The 15,502-nt window shown below is 35.8% G+C and overlaps 1 protein-coding gene across 6 annotated transcripts in view; it reads right to left on the reverse strand.

Moving 5' to 3' along the window:
• Nucleotides 1-15,465, reverse strand: part of SOCS6 (suppressor of cytokine signaling 6) — a 27,245-nt gene extending 11,780 nt beyond the window's left edge. For 4 of the 6 annotated variants that reach the window (XR_014896210.1, XM_085307756.1, XM_085307755.1 and 1 more), the window contains exon 1: nt 651-720. The gene's annotated coding sequence lies outside the window, so the exon portion shown is untranslated. Of the gene's footprint in view, nt 1-650; nt 721-2,187; nt 2,234-15,385 lie in introns of those variants that run through there. The other 2 variants (XM_085307752.1, XM_085307757.1) reach the window with 2 other exon arrangements.
• Between the last annotated feature and the right edge of the window lie 37 nt (nt 15,466-15,502).

The raw sequence follows: 15,502 nt of genomic DNA on the forward strand, positions 1-15,502 counted from the left end.
AGCACTAAAAAGGAAAAAAAAATGAAACACTTTTACTGAATTAAATAAGAAAAATCATCCTATATGTGTTTCATTGTAGGAAATCACAGAATCCAAGTAAATCTTTTTTTTTTCTTTTTCATACAGCTGTGCAGAGGCAGGCTAAGAATGGGAAAAAAACTCAGTCAGGCTCTGTCTTTATTTCTTGTTATTTTACAGGACTGCAGCAGCCTGTCTTGCAGCAGGCTTGCTGTCAGCAAAAATTAAGKTTAGCTTCACAAGCAAAGATTAGTTTTATTGGGAGATGATGAATGAGAATTCCTTTTCCAGGTAAGGCTCAGCTCACTTCTCCATCTTGGCAGAAGATGAATATACCAAAATGTTTTTCCTCTYTTGTAAGGTATGGTGGTATCTACAGCATGATAACAGGGAGGCCCATCTAAATTTTTCATATATATATATACACACACATACACACACACATTTATATAAATCTTATACTGAGGCACGTATATATATAAATCCCATAAATAGCAATTATGTAAGTACATATATAAAATATAGGTATATCCAGATATGAATATCTATGTAGATATACATATACATGTTATAGTTATGCTATCCTCTTAAGCCTTTATACAGTCATGTTAAGGGTCAAAGAAACTGCTTACAGAAGTCCAAGACTCCAGTGCTCTCCAAAACAACTTCTCAACATTAGCAGTCAGCAACAAAATCATGTTCTGTAAAAAGGAATAATTTTTAAAGCAATTTCTCTATAAAGCTAACTATAGAAGCCAATATACAATCTCCTACAACAATAAAATGCCTTAGGCAAGGAACAGATTCTGTGCCTACTTATTTGAGAAAAGATGACAGAGTATTTGAAATGTATATAGGGAAAAGGAAAGGAAAAAAGAAAGATAATCAGTAAACCCATAAAAATTTGCATTTCTGTGCTTCTTATTATAGAGCAGTATGCATGAACACGTGAATTCTGGCATATGTGTTAAAAATATATAACCTGTCAATTCTATGGATGCAGGCTGCACAAACTAATTCTAGATGGAGCTTGTTTCTGAATCCTGATGCATTTCAAAAGTAATTTTAAAAATCATAGAATCAGTAAGGTTGGAAGGGACCTTCAGAGATCATCTAGTCCAACCCCCCCCACTCAGCAGGGTCACTTACAGCATGTTAGACAGGGTTGCATCCAGGCGGGCCTTGAAGATCTCCAGAGGAGACTCCACAGCCTCTCTGGGCAACCTGGTCCAGTGCTCCGTCACTCTCACAGAGAAGAAATTCTCCCCCACGGTCAGGCAGAACTTCCTGTGCTTCAATTTCTGCCCATTGCCTCTTGTCCTGTCACACAGGACAACTGAAAAGAGTTTGTCCTCGTCCCCTTGCTGTCCACTTATTTTTAAAGCATACTCCAAAAAGACAAAAGTAATAAACCAGAACACTTTCTCAAAGTGATTTTCTGGTCAGCATTAATCTGACCTTTMTTTTAATGTTAACAACTAAATAACATGAATTTTTCCTCGCCCCCAAGTCAACTCCACAGCACACCGCACAGGTACTGAAGGGACAATACAGAAACACACCCCTCAGTTAACGCATACACATGCTAGTCTGTACTCAGCGAAACAGTGCTAGAAAAGTGAAGACAACCTGAGAAGAGGGAGGGAAAAAYAGGAAAAGTAATAGAAACAGAAGACCCTTGCCATATTTCTGATTGTAAAGGTTTACACAAGATCACTGTATTATTTGCTAGTATAAACACTTTTTATGTTGCTGTTCTCTCTAAGTTAAAAGCGAATTTGTAATAAASTTTGCTTTCTAATTTATTTGACATGAAAATTAAAATTAATTACAATTTCAAAACTGGAGGGTTAAATAGCACTTACACAATGTAACACCAAACAAAAAATATGATCGATAACGATAATTATTCTTTCCTAAAGTGCAATATGGAATTCTTCCTTCTTAAGGGATAGAGATGAAAAATCTAAGCAACACCTCAGGAAAACTATAAAGTCACTTTCATTAAAAAAAAATAGKTTTCATTTTAAACACTTCATTAGGTACACTCTAGCCAACTAATGGCTTCATACCTTATTTGCAAAACTAGTACCTTGACCAGCAAGTTATAAACTACTAACTTTCTCATCACCATTTATGGTTATCTGACAGATAATAAGAAACTCTCACCTGAAATACATGTAGGTAAATTGGCCTTTGCTCCTATAAATAACATTCACCTGGGATCAAAGATTTGCAAAAAGAGAAACAAAATTTTGCAAAAATTCCTGCAAGGTTCTGCAATTACTTGCAAAGTGTCATGGGAAAAAACATCTTTGWAAGAATATACCAAAAACTCATTAATTAAAACAAACTGGGAAGGAACAAGCTCATCTTCAAGCCATAATCCAAATTTAGATATCTGAAATCTATCTCACTTGTAACAAAAGAAACATTGTTGAAGTCTAAAAGAGAAATTTATTCCRCACAAAGTTCACTAATACTTACATTGCAAGAGTTGAAACTCAAGAAGAACAGGCTTTTAAAGTAAGCAAGTGATAATTAATAGGAAAATTCAGCACGAAGAAAGAAAAAATAAAGGACTCTGCTTTTCCACCGTACCAAGCACATTCATATTGTACCACTAGAATATCCATGCTTGAAGTAAGATTCATTTTCCTATTTCAGTCTTCTCTAGAAGGCCTATATGAACACATGGTAATACACTATTCCGTACAGCTTCTRTATCTACCACACTGCCTTGGATCTTGTGATTAATTATGGCTGCACCTGTGGCTTCAAATTAACCTCAGCTGGGCAAGTTTCTGACAACAGGCTGGATTACCTTTTAATTCCACGTAGTCTTAGTTCTCTCTAGCTGCCGCCCCCACCACTTCTACCATTTCACTTTCAATAATAATAAAAGCTTACTTTCATTTGAAGATATCACTTTATCCTCTCAATTTAAGCTACGGTGCAGCAACCCTTTATTATTTTAATCCAGTTAACCCTAAGTAAATGGAAAGATTAAATGGACCCCTTTATGGTCTAAGAAGAAAGTGAGCACACTGCCTCAATTAAAGAGAAACAAAAGTGGAAAGATCTTTCAAATACCATCTGTACAACATTCACACAGACGAGAAATCTCCAAGTGTGCAGAGGAGGAAGAAGCAGTTAATAAAGAACATTCCTTAAATTCACAGAGAGGAAGGAATTAACCTCTGTTTTGTGATTTTCTTTACTAAATTATCAAAGATAGAAAGACAACACACTTGCTGAATACAATGACACCGCAAAGACCCCCCTCTCCTTTTCCACCAGACTGTACAAAAAGTTTAAGACCAATATGGCATAATACTTATCTCATATATAAGGCATTCAGCTTCCATACAAGTCAAAGATTTAAGAAGTTTCAAACTCGCAAAAAGAATCCTACTTCTGTAGATTTGCTTTCTTTTGTGCATGAAAAAATCAGTTGTTATCTATAATTCCTAATAGCGGAAAATTCTAGCAGAATATAAACAATGACAACTAATACTCTATTCATTCCCTGGGGGTGCAAAGTAAGAGGAATCTTCTTTTTGTAAAATTCACATAATAGAAGTATAACAATAAAAAATATGCACCTGTTCAAAATTAAATACATTTTAAGTGAAATACAAATATAGAGAGTAACTGGCGTTGAAAGGCACTGGCTATGTTTAAACAATAATTACTTTCAGTCAAACAAGGACTTCCCAACCCTTGAAATAGTAACTAAATAAAATACATTTCCATATGCCACTGTAACTCATACAAACTACAGGTTACTACTCAAGAAACTTAGTTCTCTAGCCACTTCTCAAAGATTCAGAATTAAACTCATATTCACTGAATATAGTTTGTTTTAGCCCTATTTCCTATAGGCACAAAGCTCAAACAAATAAGGCTTTTTGTGTCTGTGTGCATTTCATTCCCTTCAGGGCCATCAAATCAAAGTTTTACAAATAAGCAGACAGGTAGTATCTCTACTGAGGGAACAGCCACAGCAAAAATTCATATATTCTTAAGCGTATAAATAGTCTGAAGCAGGGGCATTTCTAAATACTGGAAAAAACTATTCTGTAGCTCACATACATCTCCAAAACCAGGGAGGAAACTAGGGTTTAACAGTTTCATTCCTCAGAGAATAACGCGTTTTCACAAAGCTGCTTCACTGTAATGCACACAAAAATATTTTTATCTACAGTCAGGAATATATTGTGTATGTTCATAAGAAGCAAAAGTGACTTGCTATTAAAAATATTAAAATTTGAAAATGTTCTCTATATATCACATTATTTCAAAGTTTCCTGACAGTTTTTATTTCTGAAATAAGTAAGTTTCACTAGCAAGTTTTCACTAGTAAGTTTTCCCGTAAATTTTGAATATAATCAGGTAAATAATCAAAGATAACTTCTATAGCAATTTCTGGTGGTCAGTAATATCCTTTGTTTTCCCCCTTAAGCAACAGATACTGAGAAAATCGTTTCACAACCTTTATCTGGACTATGCATATAGAAAATGTGTTATATAATTACATTAAGGTTAAACGATCAATAACTCAAAAGTTGAGAAAAGACCAAAGGTTGCCTGCACGGGATGAAAATATTTACATTATTTCTACTCTCCATCACTATTTAAAATGCGTAGCCCTGTCACTTATTTATAAGATACTAATTAAACTCCAAATTCTAGAGCCTATAGACAGAATTATTAGCCTCATTAAGGAAGTTTTTGCTGTCTCTGTATCTTACAAAGAAATGTTAGCACATATTTATTCAGTGGTCTGCTCAACACTTCATGAGCCAGAACATGAGAGCTCAATTTCCAGCATTTTTTTTAATAGTTACAAGCTGAAGACCAACTGTCTTTTTACTTTATAGTAACATATGCACTATCAGACCAAATTAAGGACATTAATTTGGAAAATTCAATTCTGAATTTTCACAATTTAGAGTTTTATATATATATATATTTTGAGAGAGAGAAAAGAGAGATTTTGACTTCTCGAGCTTTTGAATAATTACCTGCTTAAAAATACAGTCRAAACATACCCATCTCTCCATGGAAGCATAAAAAGGCAACAGAACCAAATGAACACTGACTTAAGAGTCAATTGCCACCCACTGTGGACAGTTAGCAGATTGGTTAAAACCTGTGGTCCCTTTCAGGCATTTTCAGATAACGCGGAATAAGAACACACAATTCCTTAGGACTAGCATTCTGTGGATGAACAACCTTTTCATAATACCTGTCCTCTATTCAGTGATGAATCAACTTTAAAAATTTAAAGTTCATTAGATATTTTACAAAGACTTTTCAGCCCAACTGCTTAACGTTTATCAAAGCAGTAAGGAAATTAACCATTCATCTTATAGCACAAAGAAGCATCAAGTAACCTTATCAGGAGCAGAAGCTCCATCAATGGTATGTATCTAAAGGAGTTAAAAAGAAAAACAAAGAAGAAGATACAGAAGATAGAGGAAAAAACAAAGAACCCCTCAAAGTTAATACAAATCGCTAGGGAAAAGGTAACCTGCAAAGCAAGTTAAATTCAGACTAACAAATAAGCCAACAATACTTCTCTCCAGAGCCTAAGTTTCATATGCCATCAACTCTGAGTCTGCTAAGCTGGTGTCTCCAACCAAGCACAGCATATTCTCACAATTCCTATCATATTCAGCCGCTGACACAACAGATCTGAGGCTGATGGCCTGCTTTCCAAAAATGCAATTCAAAGCAAAGTACATTCTGACAAACTGTAAAGGTCAGAACCACAAACAATCTTATCAAAATTCGAGATAAAACATCTCATTTTTGTCTTAAGATTTTTTTTCAGTGCCTAGGCACAAGACACTCCTCCAAAAATTAACAGAAACTGTAGGTAGTCAGGACATAGTAGGTGAGTCAGGCTCCTAAAGAGTCACAAAAATAAGGACCTCAAAATCAAAACCCCTCTCCTCCACATACACAGAGCTGCTTAATCTAGGAAGTACCTAAATTCCAGAGGGATTGTTTTTATTATTATTAAAAACTCCTCAGTAGCCCTTAGCCTTATTTTTGCATGTACAAGTATTTAATCTTAACAGAACTGAATCAATGCCTACCTCAAGGCTAAGCTTTCACCTATCTCCTTTAGCATGTTCTGAAAGTGAAATATGAACCTGCCAATCATCCTCTCACAGAATCATACTGAATAAAATACATTTGCAACTACATCATGAGTCATGGATGAATGATCATTTTACCCCTCTGCAACACATAAGGACCTTGCACTACCTGAGGGAATTCAAACCACAGATTTGAGCAACCTGTACAGCRGTCCATTGTGGAAGGGAAACTCTCACTTCTTGATTAAAATATTCCACTGTGCAGAGATAGTTCAAGAGGTAAGATGAATTGGGCCAGGAAGAAGGTYCCAGGTTTTCCCCCTCCAAGGCAGCTACTTAATCCTCTGGGCTGAGAAAACATACCATCTTTAGCTCTTTCCTTTTTGACTCCATTAATCTTCTGCAGGACAGAATAGCTTTAAAAAGGAATAGAAAGTATTCCCTACTTCAGAGCAGCTGACAGGCTGGTGTTCAGGCACTCTGCAGAGACAAAGGGTAAAGGAGAGAATTAACTTGACTATCATGTTCTGAATGAGGGCTTTAGCCACCAGGCTATCATAGCCTGTACTTTAAATCACTGGTAAATGAGGYAGACAGCGCTTGCAGTTTGCAAAACCTGCATGTGCAAACCACAAAAGGGATTTTTAGCTATATATTTTTATGTTTAGTTTTATATCGCATTGCAGATGAATTTTGTCATGTGGGCCCTAAGCTGAACGTCTGCCTATTATGTGGCTCCCCACGAGAGAACAGTAACAACAATATACTTCACTCATACACTTGGGATTCCATATTAAAGGCAAAGAAGTTAATACATCAAGTGTAAAGAACCCACTCTTGCACACAGCTATATTTTTATTCTGGAATACCTATGCTATTTAACAACATGTAATTCAGCAAAGATTAATATCGGTTCAGTCTAGGTTTTTATTGTACCCTACGAAAGGAAAACTTAATGCAAGACAAAATCTTTGAGTGAGCAACATTACCGAAAAAAGTGTTATTAATAACTCCTCTCCAAATGATTTCAGTTCTCTCTATTATTAGGAACACTTTATCTATATGTAATAGTTACCAAACTGTTTCTTAAATCCTTCTTCAYTGCGCCTTTAAGCACCTACAGGTTAAGGCACAGAGAACCAATATGCACACCAAAAAAAAAACATGTTCAATACTGTGTAAGGATCTTAGACAATCTCACCAGTTATATACAAAGCATAACATTATCAGTTAATATTATGAAAGAAGGTTTGAGTGATACTCTTCTTTAAGTCTTAAGTCTTTTTAAACCAAAGTTCAAATATTTTTAACTGAAATAAAAGTGCTCATTTACTGACATCAGAAATTCAAGTGACTTAATACCTCATACAGATCAAGATAGCTTTCATTTCCCATTACTATTAAAWAAAACTATTCCTTTTTAAAGAGGTAAAGAAAGAAGTAAACACTGAAATTGACTTACAGTGTTAGTCACAAGTTAGTATGATAGAGAAGCAACTTAATCCACCATGTTGAAAACAATTTTCATTTTAATCCAATCCAAAAAATCACTTCAGGGGGATGAACAGGACAAAGTTAATTACCTTTCAATTGTTGATCTGAAAGTATTTCTTTCGCATGAAAGGACATCCTCCATTATTTGCACTTACATAACATAAATGCTTATCTTAAAACTACCAGCTCTAAGAATATTTGGTAAGTACACAAATTCCCCTTTGCATACTTGTAAGTACCCAAACATTATTTTTAAGCTCCATTTAATACAATCAAATTGGAGGTGGGGAGAAGGGAAAAGTGTTTCACTCTTCCAAAATTCAAAGCACCAAGAGATTAATAATATTTTAAGAGCTATTCACTTTCTTCATTTTGTCCTTTGATGAACCAATACCCAAGTAATAAAAGTAAGCCTAATATTTAATGTTTCAGTATCGAAATAAATTTCATACAAAGACAACCAGGGAAGGCTTATGTACTATCAGGTTTTTAGGGTATAATATGCAAAAACAAGACTGAAGACCACTTGTAATATAGTTCTCTTCTGCACTATTAAGATTCAAAATTATCTGCTCATCCCAGAATCTCCAGCATTTTATTTCCCATCTTGGATGCTGCATGAGTCATAAGTTAACTTTGCCTGGCAGTTGACAGTCTAAGACATTTTTAAACCTTTGTACGAGGAAAAATCCTTAAAAATGAAACATTTGAAAGTGATCCTTCTAAACTGTCATGATTTATTAAGTGCATATTGCTCATTTAAAAAAGAAAAAAATCAGTATCTGTATTAAAATACATACAGGAAAATTAGGTTAGGATCACTGCCAATCTGAAACCAATCTGAAATCCAACCAGTTTTATACCAAGAACGTTCAACAATGTCAGATACTGAAAATCAGTCTCTTACTGTCAATGATACAGACCTCCATAAAGCAGAGTTTATTCTACAGACAAATCACCAGAACAGAACCAGAAAAAAATAAACCACTTCTTCCTTCTGTTTAAAGATGAGGGACCTTCAGTCAGTCTGGGGCCTACCAGGACAAGGCTTCTTCCTCACCAAGTGCCTCTCGTGACCAGCTGCTCTTGGAACACTTCTTGCAGCAGAACCTTTATCTGTCCACTGGAAATCATACCCAATTGGTGTGCATTGGCCTCTCATGCTTAAGGACTGACTGCTTTTCCAAGTTTTTATGACTACTGTGCTCTATTACAGATATTAACTGAAGTCTTATGTTTGGGAAAATGAGAATGTAAAACAATTTATTTAAAATATTTTCCTTCCCATTTTCATTGGCAGAAGGCTTAATAAGAACAAAGAGTAAACTAATTATATTCCTTCTGGTTTAGAGCCCAAACATATAYGGGAAACAGTAGACAGGGTTGTGCTCAAACTACTGTCAAATATACATGATAAACACACCTATACAGAAACTATTATCTCCATCTACTCTCATAAAATTACTTTGCTATTTTGTTTCCTTTACAAGAGAAGGTGAAATTTTACATTGGTTCCTAAATTTGCAACCCTTTTAAGTCTGGAGGATGCTTTTTTTTTAAAAAAAAGTACATGCATTAATCTGCACAACTAGTGCCCTGACCTGCACTAGTTGGAACTAGTGGGAACAGAATTTTGACTGCATTTGCAAAACCGCATAGGAATTTTTTTTATGAAGTCCTGATTTATCAACYCTTTTTCAGGACGGTACCCATTCTGCCAGGGCTTAGCCTACATGCAAATTTTCTAATTTTGCATCAAAATTAGAGGCTCTTAATTATTCACGATTAAGATCAGGGACTTCTACTTTTTCTCCTACACCTGCACTCCAATCACCTGGAGACAGAAACATCCAGCTACCCCCGCTGGCCCATCTGCTAGAGAGATAACACTGCAGTTAAAGTTTTCAGACAGACATCATTTTGTCCTGATGCACACTGGAAAATGAATTTAACATAAAGCAGACATTTAAAGTAATGGGATTGCTCAATGTACRTTATGTTTAGCTTGCCCATTAAGAATTGAGGCCTTACATTGAGCAACTTCACACTGGTGTATAAATTCTCATATGCAGGATAAGAAAATAAGTTTTCACTATCTATGCGAAGTAATATACTGCCCGAGATTGACAAAAAATTCAAAACCCTTACAGGAACCATCTCCAGAAGCAGGTCAAATGTCCGTAGAGCCAACAGTATAGAAACTCTGCTGTGAAAACTAGCAGAGCTCTAAGGTTCCAGAATKTAAAAATTTATATACATCCACACAGACTATTCTGTTTTTTTCTCTTGTTCTCTCTGACATACATTTAAATTCACACACACCGTAAGTAAAATGAAAAAACCTGTGTTAACCCAATTAAAAAAGAGAAAATAGACACATACTTTTCAATGCTCATACAGAGAATCTGTATCCCTGTTTTTCCATGTTAGACATCATTTAAATTACTGCAGATTTCAAAAAACACTTATTTTTGTAACACACGAGATATCAGTCAGTACTGATGTAACAGCCCCCTCCTGCTTTTTTTTGGCGAACACCAGATAGATTACAAACAGGACTTCCCTTCCCCCCATTAAGTAAGATACTGAAGTAGCTATTCATACTTCTGTTTTCCCAAGTAACCAGTTTTTCTGCAAAAAGATCATCCTAAAGGTCTATGACTAGTCCCAGGGCAGTGTATGTGCTTCAAGTGAGAACCTACAAAAACTTTATTAATACAATCAGAGAAATACTGACATAAGCTCTGATAGCCTGTGCTAATCTTCTTGAGAATCTCTGCAGCATGCTATTGAAGAATACCTATAGATTCTTGTAATCTTTCTTCAACAGAATTCTGGGAAGGGGAGAAAGTGCTTTCTTAGACATGCTTACTGCTAATCAACAGCTTCCTTCCTTCCAAAAGCCAAGATGAAAAGTTAAGTTTCACAGAATTTTGGATCAGCATGTTTTTTGCCTCTGTTTTCCACAAGAGTAAGGGGGGAAGAAAAGGGGGGGGGGGGGGGGGAAGAGAACTCCAGAATAAACATACATCTACCTTGCGAAGATCCAGACTTAAGAACTTGCACATAATCAAGAGACTTGCATGTCTGAATGCACAAACCAACTATTCTGGAATCTGTCTCTCTCCGAGCTGACCAAAATTCCAACCTGGAAAATTCTTCCCAGCACAAGTTTCATCAAACCAGGGTGACAGCACAAGCAGCTTCTGTTCAGCATACCCAGTGAGAATTCTGCAGTCAGCAACTTCTCACTAGCTCTAGCAAGAAGAGCTTCACCCCCAGTAAGAATCCTACCCTGTTTTGGGAGTACAACTTTCACAAATCACATCCTGCAAGGCAAACTTCAACAGTTTTTCTCTTTCTGTAGTTCAGAACTTCACCATGATACTACTGGTCTCTGTTTCTTTACTTCATTTATTAAACCTCCTACGCTGATATTTGCTTACTGATCAAAAGAGTATATAAGGGATTCTAAAGGGTACTAAAGCCAGAAACTCAGTTAATATTACAGATTTTTACTGCCCAGTACTTACTTGCAGCACTTACCAAGACAAAGTCTGGTGAGCTAGGATTCTCTAAATTAGAAATAACAAAAAACATAGCAAGCTCAACCACTTCTTCAGAAAGATCTTGGGATCAAACAAACTTGCTTAGGGATTGCTTGGAATAGCCCACTAATTCCTGCTCAACCTATCTGAGGAATGCAGACTGCTTCAGAGTGGGGATTTTAGGGGGACTGGACCCTTACTCAGACACCAACAAATTGTTGTTTCAACACATTTACCACACATCTAGATTAATTAAGAATAAAATGGAGATCATATGTTGTAAAAAGGCTTGATTAGAGCTCCATTTCCAACAATGTTGGCATCAAGAGCAGCAACTGATGTACTATTTTAAATACAGAATATACTAGAGGTACAATAACAAAGGTGTTAACGTTGCAGTCTCAAATCATAAAATCAATTTATCTGAGTTGAATTCACATTAACTTGAGACCATCGAAACCTTATACAAGTCTTCTTACAGATCGGTATCTTGTAGCACGCAAGTTAATGCAAATACAACTGCTTATTATATACTGCTTTGGGAGGCAAACAAAAATACCACAGATCAGTATGGTTTACCTAACAATATTAGGGGTCTTTATGTTGTTGCTGTTGTTTAACTAGAGACCACTTAACAAGTTCTGTAAAAATACTGTAAAATCTACCATTTACACCTTCACTGACAGAGAAAATGGTTCTCCATCAAAATTATTTCACAGCAGTTTACAGCAGAATTATTTGTTTCTTAAAACAAAAAATCTATATACTTTACAAACCTAAAATTTTCTGTAACTGCCAACCTACTACATTTGGCAGATTAAAAAAGAACAGAATACTTCATCAAAAGACAGGAAGCTGCATCTGTTATATGCAGCCTATCTACACACTATAGGAAGCAATGCTTGGAGAGAATCACACGGAAATGCCTCTATATGGCATCCTCAGGTTGGGATTACCTGCAAGCAAGATGATGTTCAGTGCAGTTTTGAAGCCAGAGGGAGACAGTCAGCTAATTTATCAGCCTCCTTGTTAAACAAATAAAAGACTTGGGTTTGACTTGTACAGTTTTCTTTACAATACAGCAACCAAGAAACAATTTCTTAGGTAACATGTGGCTTACATCCTTGTCATAAATGAAGCTGACTGAGTTCCTGAGAGTCCAAAGTGTTATGTGAATGATTAAGGACAGGGAAAAGAGCCAGTAATTTCCACAGTATTTTATCTTAATATTTTCCAGAATAAAGTTTCATGACATATACACGCGTGTGTGCATGTAAAAACTTTAACTGTATATCTGGGTCTTCAAATATGCATTACAGCCTCTAAAAAAGACTGGTCAGATTTGCAAAGCCATACACCTCAAAGCTTGCTGAAATTATCTTGAGCTGCGGATGCTTATTGTTTGCAAGCCTGCACATGACAGGTATGGGTTGAAGACCATGAAAACAGAGTAGAAATAAAAACTGGAGAAACTTTTACTTCAGAGAGTTTAAGAAGTCTTACTTTCTAACACTTTGATCTCAAAGTTTTATGTCTCACAACAAGCAGACTAAGTCATATTCTGCATCATGTTGCCTTTTCAGAATCAGTCTGCGTAAACTCTGCAAAACATTTGTGTAATCTTCTTTATGTATTTGATACATTAAACAACATTTCACATGCAGTTGGTTTTCCATTTTCATCTGGGGCCATAAGGCAAAAACATTTTGTTGAGGTTTTGGTTTTAAATGCCAAAGTGGGTGACATGTTTTTATTTTAATACATAGAAGTTATTAAGCTACAGGGGGGAGGGAGAAACAAAACAAAACAAGCAAAACCCAAGAGTCATAATGAGCTTCTGGATGTTTCAAAATTAATCTAAAATAATTAATGTAGAAGTTCATTCAACTTACACAATAAAGAATTCAATTCAATTACTTCTASAGGAAATTGCAAAAATAATAATAGAATGTATTTTGTATCAATAACCTTTACCTGCTGTTTTATCAAAAGCATATGTATTTGACTGATACGAAGCTGCTTTTTAAACGTGGATATTCCATTACAAGCATTCATAATTTTATTATCTTCTAAAAAGCATACTGCTGCATGTATCTTGCCACCTAAAATTGTCAAGGAAAATTTTCAGGACAGGTTTGCAGAGGGATATTTRCTTGCCTATTGTTACTATAAATTTATTGTGAGGCACAAGGACAGAGGCTGATAAAATCTAGGAGCTCTGTGTCAAATACATTTATTGTCTTTTGAACCTGATACGTATTCCCAGAAAAATAAGTGTACATTAAAACAGAATGAAAATTTAAGTTTTGGCACAAACATAAGGATAAGGAACACTACCAAGACAAAAAAAGGAAGAAACTCAAAGTTATGTATTTATTCTCAGTTTAACACTTTATATTACATAAACACACATTTATTAAGTTGGCAAAAAAATCTCTACTCAGCCTTTCAATCTTTCAGTCCCAATCCTATCCAACTTATCCTCAATGCATTTTAGTATTAACAGTCTCAAGTCAGACTGTATTTACTTTTATACTACTTATTCTTCTCTCTTTGAGCACCACAACTGCTTGAGCTACCCTCCTTGGTACTGTTGCTACCACACAGTAAAGCACAACCAACGAAAAGCTGACCTACACACCAATAATGACTGGCTTTCTAGCTATCTTATGCCATCACTTACCTCCCTACAACACTTAGGACTRCTCAAGCACTACCAAAATAGCACTGTGTAGGCCCAGGAAGGAAGTAAGGCTACAGTAAATACGGCACTTGAGTAAGGAATTACCCTGAACTGTGGCCTCAGTTCTGCCAGCAATAATGCAACAAATATGCAGTCAGCTTAAGGTAACAATGCTACAAGAAATCTTTCTAACATTGATGTTCAAGTTACTGTATGACTACAAAACTTTTCCATAAGAAGTGGCAGACAGAATTAACTTACTTCACCAAAAAGAACTTTTAATGAGTTCACTCTCTCATTCCACTGCTTCACTGTGCTGAGCAGAATTAGGATGTATAAAGTACTTGCAGAAGGACATGGACCAAGCTATCCTTTCATCAAAATGTTTTGAAGAGAAATCCAAGCTGTTTGCCTGACTTAGTTCACAGTCTATGATCAAAGAAATTAACAACATGGTCTAAATTMATATACATCTTTGCAGATTTCAATGGAACAACTTTTGGGAAAGTTTGAGGATCACATGTTATTTTTCTGAAATTGCAAGAACACTTCTGATGCTGCATCAGAAGCATCATGCAGTGACATGAAGAGACACTCACAAAAGCTCTGGAAACAATACAGGGCTGCTTCCTTAGCTTTCCATAGCCTTGAAACTTCCCAGGAAGTTAGCAAATGCAGATATCTCTATCATACCACTATGCTGTGACAACTCATACTTCARGTACTGAGGCTTAATTTCATTGAATTTTATCTGTAAAAAAACCTCTACCTAGATCTCAGAAAACTCAGTATATAGGAAGTACTTGATGAAGCATACACAGCAGGTTAACCAGCTTTAGGTAAAAACTCAGTTCTAAGAATAGTGCAATGCCACAAATGCATGAAATTTAGACTAGGAAACGAAGAATACGTTAAATACTTTAATGAACACTTCATTAAAGTATTTTGAAAAAAGCAGAAATTTGCCTATGAAAAGTTACACAGAAAACTGTGAGCTACAATTACTGTCTTATTGTACAAGACTCCAAAAATGCTTAAACATTCTCCACTGGTTTAAGTCCTCCAGCCAAGCAAAATAATTTATTTCATAACTACACTGAAACTTCCACATTTTCAACAAATTGAGAATGGGTTTATTAACATGAAACAAAAACAGTACTGTGTTTTCCAACAGCAGCAGCAATCTAGAAACATTATCCCTCAGGTACTTCTGAAGACAGCAGCTTTCTCTAAGAAACAAGGCCTGAAGTAGGCTTTTTTAAAAATAATAACAACGAAGGTCTATTAAGAGATTGGACTTAGTGTAAATACTTTTGGCAATCAGGAAAGAGGGGTTGAGACACATTTGTGAAAGGACACAGAACTTKGTAACTGGAAGAGAAGCTTTCCCTGACTGAAAGGTATGCTACTACCAGAGTCCGCTCTTTGACAGCGTAACCTTCTCTGCAGAGAGCTGTGCTCAGAATTAACATGATTTTGAGAAATACGGGGAGAAAAGCCCAGATAATAAATGAAAAACACAGTCACTGCACCTCACTGACAAACACTCTCTCCATCAACGTTTTGGAAGGGATTTTTTCTTAAATTGAAGGCCAGGACCAGTTGTTTCTGCTGGAAATGGCACCGTTAGGGAAAAAGAAAACACACAC

Source organism: Rhea americana, unplaced genomic scaffold (genome assembly GCF_003343005.1).
Source record: "Rhea americana isolate MKP2758 unplaced genomic scaffold, rheAme1 scaffold_263, whole genome shotgun sequence".
NCBI lineage: Eukaryota > Metazoa > Chordata > Aves > Rheiformes > Rheidae > Rhea > Rhea americana.